Here is a 12,960-nt window from a genome sequence, read left to right as displayed (position 1 = left end):
TAGTGATGCCTGACACAATAAAAAGTGTACTACGTCCCCACAGTTGACAGGCCCCTGCCACCACCCACCCCCCTCAAAATCATTAATGCCCCCCTCTAACATATATTCTGGAGCTGCTCCGCACTTTCTTTATTTACATTTCCCTCTTTTGTATACTGTTTTTTTGTACAGCCGATGAGTAGAAATTCGGCCTCGCCCGCAGGAAAAGGAAGCTCAGGGTTGTATATGATGCCCTGTATGTCTTCTGGCGATCCATCCCATAGGACGATGATGGTTCATTTCAGTCAGTTTGTGGGGTTTGATATGAGGGTAACCCCACTCCTCAGAAAGGAACAGCATGTGTGTGAATGGATTTGGGTGAGTAGGGGTTGCACAGGACCAGACCCACCCTCTCAACATCCCCTCCCAGATCCAGCGCCATGGTGAGGTCCAAGACAGCTGAGGGAAGTTCTTTTGCAGTGAATGGCCAGACCAAGCTTCGGTGCAAGGGATGCCCTTTCCGTGCTTCACGGCAGGTGTTTGCTAGATGGTCATTGACCCTACGAGAGGATTTGTCCACCCTTTGATAGGTCTTGTTTTTCATCCTGCAGGGTGTCCAGCCACCCTCCACACCAGCCAAGCCTGGTGGGGGAGCCGGTTTAGTCGCCGACCACCCGAAGGTAGTACTGGGTTACATGATACCAGTAGCCCTCCGACGAGTGACCTGACCTGATGTCATGCATGTACTCTGACAAAAAATCTGAACTTTGAAGCATTTATGTACAGGCTTTGATTCACTGCCTTACTTTTTGAGTTCTATTTAGTTTTATTTATTTATTTATTTCTGTAAAAGTGGTTTATAATATGAATGTTTCACTATTCATATTATAAACCACAAAACACCGAATTTCATGACTTGTTTATGACAATAAATTCTGATTCTGATTCTGAACCGGTTGCAAGAGCAGGCAACACTGCTGTGTGCTCCAGCGACTGATACACTTGCAAGTTCAAGCTTATTATCAGCCAATTACGCAAGTACCACCCAACGAAGCATCTTTCTCCGGTCCTTGGTGCAAAAAACATGCCGACACACATCAAGACATAACACAGACGCAGACCAACGACGCACACGACCTGCAGTACGGACGTACATAAAATAAATACTGTCTCGGATGGTGAGTGCAAGTAGTTCCTTTGGGTCGTTCAGCACTCTCATTGCCTGTGGGAAGAAGCTGTTCTCCATTCGACATACAATCTAAATAAAAACTATCAACAGATTATATCACATATTAAATATATAATGTTTCTTTAAGACATTAAATTCTATAAATATTCTTCTTCTTTGGCTTGGCTTCGCGGACGAAGATTTATGGAGGGGGTAAAAAGTCCACGTCAGCCGCAGGCTCGTTTGTGGCTGACAAGTCCGATGCGGGACAGGCAGACACGGTTACAGCGGCTGCAGGGGAAAATTGGTTGGTTGGGGTTGGGTGTTGAGTTTTTCCTCCTTTGCCTTTTGTCAGTGAGGTGGCTTAGTTTATCCCTTTCTCATAATATTTCCCAGTATAATTCTGGATAGAAAATAGATAAGACAAAATTAACAATCCCTTGATATAAACAAAGGGTGAATTCTATCTTATTTAATATGATCCATGATAAACCATGTTTAACTAATTAATCTAAAAAGATAAAAAGAAAACAAAACAAAAATCTAGCCCCTCCCTCTAAACAAGGTTAAGTTGTAGAATTGTGAAGATAATGGATCGAATAGTGACCTTCAGACTCCAGACAGAGAGTCACCGGAGCATCCAGATTTCTTAAATCTTCCACTCAAGATACTAATCTATGAACGGGCCCCATATCTTGTCAAATTGAAACGTCCCATCTTTAAAGTTGTATCTAATTTTCTCCCAAGCTTCAACATCATGTAACCACTGGGTTGGAGTGGGCGGGGACTCAACATTCATTAAAATTACTCATCTGGCTATCAACAACGTTAAAGGTAAAATTCTCTCTTGGGCTGAAGTTGAGAATATATCCTCTTCTCATGCTCCGTGGGCATGTTTGAAGGTGAGACCTTTTGGGAAAGATGTTACTGACACAGTAACGAGGATAACAGGGGTGGACTTTGTGGACAATCCAAAGCTTTATCTTTTGGATAATTTTATTGAAATAGGTAACAAACTACAGTACAACTCCGATTGATTGGGACCAGGCTCATTTCAGACAAACGACTTTATCGGAGAACTGGTCATTTTTTAAAAACAGCCCAGTAGCAACAGCAAATCCCTTGTAACTGTGTTTAAACAACAACAAAGACTTTTTAAGCATTAATGTTTAATTCTTACCCAAAACAATGCTGGCCGCCGCCAATCACCGACACTCCCTCAAGGGTCCCACTCCTGCTTGGGAGCTTGAGGTGCCCATTGCTGCCAGGAGCTGGAGGTCCACTGCTGCCACTGCCGGGAGCCCGAGATTCTCAGTCAGCGGATAAATGAGGATTTCTGAATTTTTTTTTTTAATTTCTGAATTGTTTTGGATATTCTCGTTTATCTAAAAAAAATTTACATTTTTTAATTATTTCAGATAACTGAAGATTTTCGAGAATCCGATTTTGGATAATCGGAGTAGTACTGTAACTAAATTACAAATTTCATTTGTTAAAATAGCTATAGCTGTGGCTAAGAAATGTATTACGTTACTTGGAAACCTGACTCCCCTCTTCAGATAGCACGATGGAAGGCAGAGATGAACAGCTGTATACCTCTGGAGAAAAGCACATACCAACTAAAGAACAAATATGACGTATTTATAAAAATATGGCTACCATATTTGGATTATAAATTGGGGCCCCAAATATAAATAAATAGAAGGCTCTACTATTATAAAAATATAAGTGACCTCCTCAATGAAGATTTTCTTTTTTAACCCAACCTGACACTGTATGGATTTATACTGTGAAGGGGGTGGAGTGTTTTGTTATAAGAAAAAGAATATATATCTATCTCTCTCATCTGCCCTTTCTTTGCCCGGTCGCCTAAGCTGTCCAAGTTTCTCTACGACCTTTTCAGTTTCTTCAACACTTCCTACTCCACCATCTGCAAACTTCACCACAAACCGTTCACTCTATAATCTAAATCATCGATCTACATTGTAAACAGGGGCCCCCAACACCGACCCCTGCAGAACACCACGACAGGATCCCTTCATTGCCACCCTTTGCTTCCTGCCTATCAGCCAATGCTCCACCCAATCTAACATCTTTCCTGGAATTCCATGGGTTCTCATCATATTAAAGCAGCCTCTTATGCAGCACCTTGTCGAAGGCCTTTTGAAAATCCAAATACGCTACATCCACAGCCTCTCCCTTGTCCATCCTACTTGAGATTACCTCAAAACATTTCAATAGGTTGGTCAGGTAGGATCTTCCCTTCATGAAACCATGCTGGCCTGGACCTATAATATCATGCACCTCGAGGTATTTCATAACCTCGAGGATCAACTCCAATAACTTTCCAACTACTGACATCAGACTATTGGGCCTATAATTTCCTTTTTTCTGCTTCCCTCTTTTCTTAAACAGCGGAACTACATTTGCGAATTTCCAATCCTCTGGAACCACGCCAGAGTCTATTGATTTCTGGAATATCAATCCCAATGCCTCCACAATCTCCAAAGCCACCTCCTTCAGAACCCATGGGTGCACCTCATCCCTTCCGGGAGAATTATCTATCTTTAGTCCACTCATCTTACTAAGCACGATCTCTCTAGTAATCCTGTTTCGGGCATGAACCCTTCTTCAAGGTCTGAGCGAAAGCCAGGCAGGTGGCTGAATGAAAAAGCTGGGAAAGGAAGGGCAGGGGGAGGAGCAACAGGCCAGTAGGCAAAAGGCCATCATTGGACATGATGGAGGGCAGGAGAGGTCAGGGATGTCTCTGATCGAGTTCATAGCATTCTGGAGGGGGAGGACAAGCAGCCGGGAGACGTGGTGCACGTGGGGACCAATGACATAGATAGGAGTAGGGATGAGGTCCTGAAGAAGGAATATAGGGAGTTAGGCAGGACCTCAGGGGAGGTAATCTCGGGATTGCTGCCTGTGCCACGCACCAGAGAGGGTAGGAACAGGAAGCTGTGGCAGATGAATGCGTGGCTGAAGAGATGGTGCAGGGAGCAGAGGTTCAGATTTGTGGATCATTGAGATCTCTTCTGGGGACCTCTACAAAGAGGAACTGGAGAGGGAACCAATATCCTGGCGCTAGAGCTGTTGGGGAGGGTTTAAACTAATTTGGCAGGGGGTGGGAATCAGAATGTGAGGGCAGAGATAAGGGTAGAAGGGAACCAGGATGTTAGGGTCAGGAAAGAGAAACAAGTCAAAATTAAGGTGTAGCAAAGATGACAAAAGGAGAGGCAGGTGAAGAGACAGGATCATTTGTAGAAATGCTGCAAAATCAGCCACAGGTACTGATCTCAGGGTACTGGAATGCTCGGGGCATTAGGGATAAAGCAGGTGACCTTGTACAGCTACAGATTAAAAGATACAACATTGTGGCCCTCACCAAAACATGGCTTAATGGATGTGATTGGGAGCAGACTATCCAAGGTTACAGGTGGGTAGAGGGGGTGGCGTGGCCCTGATGGTAAGCAATGATATTAAAATTACTAGAAAGAAGGGACATAGGGACAGAAGTGGTAAAATCCTTATGGGTTAAGAAATGGGAAGGGTAAAACAACCCCATTAGCAGTTGTATACAAGGCCCCAAAGAGCAGCTGGAAAGTGACCTGCAAGTTACAGCTGGAAATAGGTGTCAGAAGGAAAATGTCAAAATAATTATGGGGAATTTTAACATGAAAGGGGATTGGGAAAGTCAGGAAGGTTCTGGATCTCAGGAGAGAGAGTTTGTAGAATGTGAACAGGATGGCTTTTCAGAACAGCTTGGCGATGAGCCCACCAGGAGATCAGCGGTTTGGGATTAGGTGATGTGCAATGAACCTGAGGTGATAAGGGAATTAAAGGTAATGGAACCCTTAGGAAGTAGTGATCAAACATGATCAAAATGTGAAGAGGAAAAGCTGGCATATTTCAATGGAACCTCAATCTTCACTGAGAAAGACAATAGCTATGGTTCTCTCCTTGGAGTTAGTTGACAAACATGAAGGCAAAACAGGAAGTATCAATAAAGATTTATGATGAAAACGTGATTGAGCCTTGACCCATAAAAAAAATCCACCAAAGCGAATTTTGGAGAAAAAATGAAATCTCGCTAGGAACGTCGTGAGCGAAGAAGGAAGGCCAGGAACTGTCCGCAAACAATAGTTTCGTGTTGGAACTGACAAACTAATGACCCTCTCTGCCACAAGGATAGACAGGTTGCTAGGCAATGTTTCAGCAGATCGCTTGAACACCCCATTTAATAAAGTAAACGTTATTGGAAAGTGACTGTACTTCAGCTTGTCTGACACAGTTACAATGGGATTTTGAAGGGCGAAGAGGTCTCCTCCGATACTCACTGTAACGACAGGGGGATGTTGGCCGCAAACCAAGTACAGAATAAATACTTCACACAGGAACACCGAAAAGTTTTTTTTGCAGAAGTATCTTCACTTTTTCCAGATGATCTAAATCTGTGAACTCTGCACACAGACCAATGTTTTACACCAAGGCAATTCTGCCTGGAAAATGTGTTGCTGAGTCAGTCAGAGAGAAACTGGCTCCACTGTCCATTTTGTTCACACACATTTCTCCATGAGATCCCACCCTCATCGACACACCAAGGGTATCTTGCTGGAGTTTATTAATCTACCAGCCAACACATCTCTGAGATGTGAAAGGTACTCCATTCAGTGACAGGGAATACCTGAAAACTCCACACAGATAGGTCAGGATTGAACCCGGGTCTCTGGAGATTTGAGGCAGAGGGCCGACTCCACTGTGCAAACAGCACAAGACCTGAGGAAGGGCTTTGTTTTTATTTACAGCACGGTAGAAGCCAATTGCAAAATTTCACCAATTAACCTACAACGCCACGTGTTTTTGGGGGGTTGGGGGGGGGAGAAAATTAGAGCACCCAGAAAAACCCACACAGATCACAGGGAGAATATACAAACACCGAACAGGCAGCGCAGGATTCAATCCCTAGGCACTGGTGCTGTAACTGAACCTGGAGTACTGCGTGCAGTATCTGAGGAAGGACATCCTCGCCATGGAGGGAGTGCAGAGAAGGTTCCCTAGACTGATACCAAAGATGGAAGGACTTGCATATGAAGAAAGGTTGGATAGACGAGGCTTGTATTCTCTGGAATTTAGAAGATTGAGGGGGGAGGGGATCTTATAGAAAAATTCAGTCAGGTCAGACTCGGGGTCGGAGGAGACAGTGAGTCAGTGCCTGGTGTCGGGTGAGAGGAGGAGGAGGAGCCGGGAGTTAATTGGGGTTAATTGGTAAGGGGCTAATAAAAGGAGTAGAAAAGGAGGGAGCGGCCAGCGAGGAGTGGCGCAGTGAGTGAGTGGCCGGCCCAGTGAAGGAGTGGGGACTTTGGCTCGAGGGACTTCGGTGAGCAGGGGCTAAGAAGGAGCTTATTAGTAAAGGGTATTATAGTAAGAAAGGAGGAAATGGAGTCAGTTGGGGTAGTTAAGTGCTCCAGTTGTGGGATGTGGGAAGTCGGAGACAGCACAGCTGTTCCTGATGACTACACCTGCAAAAGGTGCATCCAATTGCATAGAATGAGTGACCGTGTTAGGGAGCTTGAGCTGCAATTGGATGAACTGAGGATCATAAGGGAAGCAGAGGCAGTGATAGAGAGGAGTTACAGGGAGACAGTCACCCCTAGAAGGCAGAAGTCAGGGAATTGGGTGACTGTGAGGAAAGGAGGGAGAGCGCCAGTGCAGAGTACCCCTGTGGAAGTGCCCCTCAGCAACATGTATTTGGCTTTGGATACTGCTGGGGGGAACAGCCTATCAGGGACGAGTCGTGGGGATCAGGTATCTGGCACAGGGGCTGCCCCTGAGGTTCAGAAGGGAAGGAGCGATAAGAATAGGATTCTTGTAGTTGGGGACTCATTAGTCAGAGGGTCAGATAGAAGGTTTGTGGGACGAGATCGGGGATCCAGGTTGGTCTGTTGCCTCCCTGGTGCCAGGGTCAGGGATATCTCTGATCGAGTACATAGCATTCTGCAAGAGGAAGGAGAACAGCCAGAAGTCATGGTCCATGTGGGGACCAATGACTTAGTTAGAAGTGGAGATGACGTCCTGAAACAGGATTATGTAGAATTAGGTAGGAAGTTAAAAAACAGGACCTTCAAGGTAGTAATCTCTGGATTGCTGCCCGTGCCATGAGCTAGTGAGGGTAGAAATAGGAGGATGTGGAGGATGAATGCGTGGCTAAAGAGATGGTGCAGGGGGAAAGGGATAAGATTTCTGGATCATTGGGATCTCTTCTGGGGAAGGTCGGACCTGTACAAGAGGGACGGACTCCACTTGAACTGGAGGGGGACCAATGTGCTGGCAAGCAGATTTGCTAGAGCTGTGGGGGAAGGTTTAAACTAGTTTGGCAGGGGGGTGGGGAACAGAGTGTGAGAGCAGTGTCCAGGGAGTATGGCCACCTAGATAGGAATAAAAAAGATAACAAAGGTAGGATGGAGATTAGGGTAGAAGGTAAAAAAGAGAATATATGTGAGGGTCATTCTCTGAGATGCATATATTTTAATGCAAGAAGCATAGTGAACAAGGTAGATGAGCTGAGAGCATGGATAGATACTTGGGGTCACGATATTGTGGCAATTAGTGAGACCTGGCCTCAAGAGGGGCAGGACTGGCAACTTAATATTCCAGGATACATTTGTTTTAGATGTGATAGATCAGGGGGTAAAAAAGGAGGAGGAGTTGCTCTGCTTGTTAAGGAGGACATTACTGCCGTGAGGTGGCAGGATGGTATGGAGGGATCGACCAGTGAGGTTGTTTGGGTGGAATTGAGGGGTGGAGGAGGCAAGAGGGTGCTAATAGGGGTGTATTACAGACCACCAAATGGGCCAAGAAAATTAGAGGAACAAATTTGTAGGGAGATAACGTATATGTGTGAAAATCATAAGGTAGTGATCATGGGAGATTTTAACTTCCCACACATTGATTGGGATACCCATACGGTTAGAGGGCTGGATGGGCTGGAGTTCGTTAAATGTGTTCAGGATTGTTTTCTAAATCAGTTAGTAGAAGAACCGACTCGGGACGGTATAATACTGGATCTCCTGTTAGGGAACGAGTTAGGTCAGGTAGCGGACATTAATGTTGGAGAACCAATTGGGTCTAATGACCATAATTCTGTTAGTTTTGGGGTAGTTTTAGGGAAGAGCAAGGAGAGGCCTAAAGTTGAGGTTCTGGATTGGAAAAGAGCAAATTTTGAAGGAATAAGAAGGGATTTGGGGAGTATTGAGTGGGACAGGATATTTTCAGGTAAGGATGTTAATGAAAAATGGAGGATATTCAAAAAAGAAATTTTGAGGGTACAGAGTAGTTATGTCCCAGTGTGGCTCAAAGGAAAGGCTGGAAGTCATAGGGAGGCTTGGTTTTTGAGGAATATTGGAAATTTGGTTAGGAGAAAAAGGGAGGTGTACAAGAGGTATAAAGAGCAGGGAGCTGAGAAGTTGAAGGAGGACTACAAGGAGTGTAGAAGGAATCTTAAGAAAGAAATTAGAAAGGCCAAAAAAAGGCATGAAGAGGCTTTGGCTGACAGAGTAAAAATAAATCCAAAGGGTTTCTATAAGTACATTAAAAGTAAAAGATTAGTGAGAGATAAAATTGGACCTCTTGTAGATAGCAAGGGTAGGCTGAGTGAGAAGTCTGAGGAAATGGGGGAAATTTTGAATGATTTCTTTGCCTCGGTATTCACTAGGGAAAAAAATGTTGAACCAGTTGAAGTAAAGAAAAATAGTGGGGAGGTCATGAAGCATATAAGCAAAACTGAGGAGGTAGTGATGTCTGTGTTAAAAAAGATAAAGGTGGATAAATCTCCTGGATCGGACAAAATATTCCCTAGGACACTCAGGGAGGCTAGTGGACAGTTAGTGGGGCCATTAACAGAGATATTTAGGATGTCACTGGCCACGGGGGTGGTACCAAAGGATGGAGGGTGGCGCATGTGGTTCCTCTGTTTAAGAAAGGGTCCAAATGCAAACCTGGGAATTATAGGCCTGTAAGTCTGACGTCTGTGGTGGGAAAGTTGATGGAAAGTGTTCTGAGGGATGCTATTTACAAATTTTTGGAGGTACAGGGATTGATAGGGAGTAATCAGCATGGTTTTGTTAGGGGTAGATCATGCTTGACAAACCTGATTGAGTTCTTCGAGGGGGTTACAAAACAGGTTGATGAAGGGAAAGATGTGGATGTTGTCTATTTGGACTTTAGTAAAGCTTTTGACAAAGTTCCCCACAGGAGGTTAGGAAAAAAGGTGAAGGCATTAGGTATAAATAAAGAGATGGTGAAATGGATGGGAGGTGTCAGAGAGTAGTGGTAGAAAATTGTTTGTCCAATTGGAGGCCGGTGACTAGTGGAGTTCCTCAGGGTTCGGTCCTGGGTCCACTAATATTTGTTATATATATTAACGATCTGGATGTAGGGGTGGAGAATTGGATAAGCAAGTTTGGGGGTGACACAAAGATTGGTGGTGTTGTGGACAGTGAGGTAGATTACCGTAGATTAAAACATTGACCACCGCCAGTGGGCTAATATCGCCTCAAACCGTGCATCTTGGCGCCTCACAGTTTGGCGGGCAGCAACCTCCTTTGAAGAAGACCGCAGAGCCCACCTCACTGACAAAAGGCAAAGGAGGAAAAACCCAACACCCAACCCCAACCAACCAATTTTCCCCTGCAACCGTGTCTGCCTGTCCCGCATCGGACTTGTCAGCCACAAACGAGCCTGCAGCTGACGTGGACATTTACCCCCTCCATAAATCTTCGTCCGCGAAGCCAAGCCAAAGAAGAAGGAAGGCTGGAGGTGTGGGCTGAGAAATGGCTGATGGAATTTAATACAGATAAATGTGAGGTGCTACATTTTGGAAAGGCAAATTTAAAAGGGTCATATACATTGAATGGTAGACAATTGAGGAGTGCAGAGCAACAAAGGGATTTAGGAATGATGGTAAATAGTACCCTCAAGGCTGATACTCAGGTAGATGGTGTGGTGAAGAAGGCATTTGGAATGTTGGCCTTCATAAATCGGAGTATTGAATTCAAGAGTAGGGAGGTTATGATGAAATTGTACAAGGCATTGGTGAGGCCAAATTTGGAGTACTGTGTACAGTTTTGGTCACCAAATTATAGGAAAGATATAAACAAAATAGAGAGAGTGCAGAGAAGGTTCACGAGAATGTTGACAGGATTTCAGGGTCCGAGTTACAGGGAAAGGTTGTGCAGACTGGGGCTTTTTTTCTCTGGAGCGTAGAAGATTGAGAGGGGACTTGATAGAGGTGTTTAAGATTTTAAAAGGGACAGACAGAGTAAATGTGGATAGGCTTTTTCAATTAAGAAAGGGGGAGATTCAAACTAGAGGACATGGTTTAAGATTGAAGGGGGAAGATTCTAAAGGAATGAGGGGAAATTTCTTTACGCAGAGGGTGGTGGGGATGTGGAATGAGCTTCCGCCAGACGTGGTCGAGGCGGGATCATTGGTTACATTTAAGGAAAGACTGGATCGTTACATGGATAGGAGGGGACTATAGGGGTGTGGACCGGGTGCTGGTCAGTGGGACTAGGAGGGTGGGGATTTGCTACAGCATGGACTAGTAGGGCCGAACTGGCCTGTTCTGTGCTGTAAGTGGTTATATGGTTAAGGGTTTAGACAGATTAGACACAGGTAGGTTGTTTCCAATGCTGGGAAAAACCAGAACCAGGGGTCACAGTTTAAGGATGAGGGGGAGGATTTTTAGGACTGAGATGAGGAAAAATTTCTTCTCTGAGAGGGTGGTGGATCTGTGGAATTCTTCGCCACAGGAAGTAGTTGAGGCCGGTTCCTTGTCAATATTTAAGAGGAGGTTAGATTTGGCCCTTGTGGCTAAGGGGATCGGTGGTAGGGGGAGAAGGCAGGAACGGGATACTGATCAGCCATGATCATATTGAAGGGCGGTGTAGGCTTGAAGGGCCAAATGCCCTACTCCTGCACCTATGTTTCTATGCTAACCGTGCTGCCCTTATTTACCCTGCAATGCCCAGTGAGCTCCTCCACACTCGAGGGACTGTAAGGAGGTCTCACGTAATATCTCCTGAAGAGGGGCTGCTTCCCTGCAGAACTTTGATTCCATTGTGTGGAATTCACCAGCTAGACCAGCGTCGATTGTCTTCATGAACTGCCCCTTGAGACGTGCCATGTCGCCCACTCCTCCCCCCCCCACCACCCCCCCGCCCCGCCTGCACCCCGTCTGAATTGTTTCAGTCCACCTATCGAAAATGCTTCTGGAGTGTGGTTATGTAGGAAGTGATTACATTCCACGGTGTGCCAGGTTGGCAGGAGCAGCCATCTTGGGAGGTCCTGATGAGGATGTGCCAGCACATTGTTGCGGTGACGCTGCAGAAACGACTGCAGTGCAGGAACTGGGTGGCTTGCAGCCTTGGTACTCACATACGTGATCCAGGTCCACCTTCAACTGAGATTGACAGAAGGGAGCCATTCAACCCACTAGTTCCTAGGAGAGCAATCCTATAAGGGCTGTTTCCAGCTCATGTATATACAACCCGATGAAACAGCTCCTCTTAGGGCCACACATATACACAGCACATAATAATCACATATTTACCAAATCATCACTGACCATCTGGCTCCTTTCCTCTCTATCTATCAAGAATCAAGATTCCTTTTTTGACATGTAATAGTACAGAACATGTAATATTACACAAAATTCCCTTTGTGCTTGCCGAAGGCAAAGTGTCATTATTAGTGTCCTTGTTACAGTACGAGAGAAAGAGAAGCAAAAGAGAGTCTCTTCAGAGACTGTGAATTTGCCTCCAGTGCTCCTGCAGCCTCTGCAGTCATTCATCGGCTGCCTGAGCTCCAGATCCAAGCGTCCAATACTATGAGGAAACCTTCGGCGCCCGAGGCCCTTCTTGCACTCAGCGCCCTCTTTGATCCTGGTTCCCATGAGCTAATCTCCAGCAGCCCTCAGCCCACACGGGTCCCCCGACTCATAAACTGCCTGCAGCCTGTGTGGGTACATTAGTCGCTGGGCCCCTTGCTGGCGGTCACCATCCTGTTGGGTCGTCTCCTCTGCTTTTCCTTCTCAATGGGGTGTTCTTCTTGGTTCTGGTGCCCTTCGCTGGTCCGCTGCTCTCCCGGGTCTGTAACCCCTCATGGCTGCTACAGACCACAGGCACCACCATACTGAACACAGACCCTGGAGTTGGAGGATTTCACTTACAAGCACCATTGACTGTCTCTACCCATCATCCACCTGTCACTGTCTCTCAACTCTTCTTCACTGCCTATCACCTCCCCTTCTCGCCTGGTTCCACCTATCGCCCGCCAATCCTTGCCTCACACTCCCTGTCACATCTATGTACTGGCTATCTCTCCTCGACACTCCCAGGGTCCTGATGCCGGTTCTCAACCTAAAACATTGACTATCCTTCTGCTTCCACAGACACTGCCTGACTCACTGAGTTCTTCCAGAGCTTTGTTCCCCCCCCCCCCACCTCTTTTTATAAAAAGGGTCTTCAATGAAAATAAAAGAATTTGCACTTTTGTTTGATATCTTTTGCGTCTTGCTCTCATTGTGCACTGTTTAAAGTTCTCCAACATAATTGTGAACGGTTATTCTAAGCCTCCATATTCTCCAGAGATGCCCAGTGACTGGGTCACCTATTCTGGGCTGAATTTGGAATCCTCGGTGAGTCACCGCTGAAATCTGCTTGAAATATCAGTGCAATACAGAGCTGAACGTGACCACAAGGCTCAAGATATGAGCTTCTTAATTATCTGATTAGGCAAACAAGGAAATGATC

The sequence above is a fragment of the Narcine bancroftii genome, chromosome 11 (genome assembly GCF_036971445.1).
Source record: "Narcine bancroftii isolate sNarBan1 chromosome 11, sNarBan1.hap1, whole genome shotgun sequence".
In the NCBI taxonomy this organism is placed as follows: domain Eukaryota; kingdom Metazoa; phylum Chordata; class Chondrichthyes; order Torpediniformes; family Narcinidae; genus Narcine; species Narcine bancroftii.
The sequence above is the reverse complement of the archived record's forward strand: the minus strand, read 5'-3'. Positions refer to the sequence as shown.